This window comes from Myotis brandtii, unplaced genomic scaffold (genome assembly GCF_000412655.1).
Source record: "Myotis brandtii unplaced genomic scaffold, ASM41265v1 scaffold500, whole genome shotgun sequence".
In the NCBI taxonomy this organism is placed as follows: Eukaryota; Metazoa; Chordata; class Mammalia; order Chiroptera; family Vespertilionidae; genus Myotis; species Myotis brandtii.
In genome coordinates, this window is record NW_005369062.1 from 1,038,764 (window position 1) to 1,040,180 (window position 1,417).

Here is a 1,417-nt window from a genome sequence, read left to right on the forward strand (position 1 = left end):
TTTTGATACATTAGCATAAAGCTGATGAACATTCTATTGAGATCCTCCTCTCAATGCCCAGCCTTTAAAACCCTCCACAGGAAGATCCCAGCGCTCCCTCTGCCTCCCAGGAGCATGTCCTCAGTAGTTCGTCCCAGACAACCTCCCTGAACCTGTCCCCAAGGACCCCATTTCTCTGACTTCTTAGTGGGCCAAAGTAGACCAGCCTCGGCTCATTTCCCCAGCCCTTTGTTTCACTGTCCCCAGCTTTAATAAATGTCCTCTGAAATTCACCTGGATTCCTTGTGAAAATTTTCCTGCACCAAGTCAAGAACCCACACACTACCAGCTGCCTTAGGCAGACCTGGTCAGGGCCAGGTCCCCTTTCTGGTAACATAATCACAATAACTCCATTGTCTCTGGAGCAAGCTAGAAAGGCTGGATTGCTAAGGAATGGAAAGGAGTCAGAACCAGGAGCATGGGGCCTGGGGTCAAATTTGGGGGTGGGGGTCGAGGGGGCTATAGTCCTAACTTGGGAGCTAAAGGAACCTTAGGCTAGTAACCACCTATATAGTTGGTTGACACTACATACGATCTCTAAACTCCCTCAAAGACACTTACATGAGAGATTCTCTTCTTTTCTCACCCCTAGATTACACTATTAGGGGCAGCGGCCTGAACCAAGGGCATAGGATAGCCTGTTCAGCCCCAGCTGTCCATCAGTTCCCTGCATTTAGAGGTCAGTCCTGGCCGCAACTCGGCCAATGGCCAGGGAGGCTACTGAGCTCCCCAGGCCAGGAGCGCAGAGAAGTGGGCAATAGGTCACTTAAAGCCAAGGGAGAGAAGGCCCCGAGAAACTACAACTCCCAGGAGCCCATGCAGTGTCACTCGGTGGCCTGGGCCCAGTGCGTGTAGAGAGGTCAGCCGCCTCCCGCCGTACTTTACGAAAGCCGCTCCGGACAGGTAATCTGTGCGCATGCTTAGTCACGTCGCAACTAGTTCTTCTTTCCCTCCAGCTGGCTGCTTCTTTTTCCGGCCTCGCCCCGGCGCGCTCTTCCTCTCCTCACCCTCCGCCCTCTTTAGAAGGATTTTGGGGCGGGAGGGGGCAGGCCTCTGGCAAGCGCGTTCCCAGGGGTGTGGACCTGCGCGTTCACAGGAGGGGACTAAACACTGGGTGTGGATGGTGGCGAGGGTCAGAGGAAACCGCAGAGCACAGAAGGCGCATGCGTTCTGGGGAAATGTGCGGCGAGGCTTTGGGAATTGCAGAGGGGAGGGGCGGGCGGGCGGAAATGAGCAAGCGGGCAGACGCACGCGCATTGGGCGCCGGCGCCCCCCCCTTTTAAGGTTTCCTTCCCTCTTCGTCCTCCTTCACCGCCCTCCGGAAGTGCACCATCCAGCCTGGGCCGGACCGGCGGCCACACCCTGCGGCAGGCCCCGC

At 56.6% G+C, this 1,417-nt stretch overlaps 1 protein-coding gene across 1 annotated transcript in view; it reads left to right on the forward strand.

Moving 5' to 3' along the window:
- The first annotated feature begins 920 nt into the window (after nt 1-920).
- The window catches only part of WDFY2 (WD repeat and FYVE domain containing 2), a 207,638-nt gene continuing 207,141 nt past the window's right edge, over nt 921-1,417 (forward strand). Inside the window, exon 1 of the mRNA XM_014548300.1 lies at nt 921-942. The gene's annotated coding sequence lies outside the window, so the exon portion shown is untranslated. The remainder of the gene's footprint in view (nt 943-1,417) is intronic.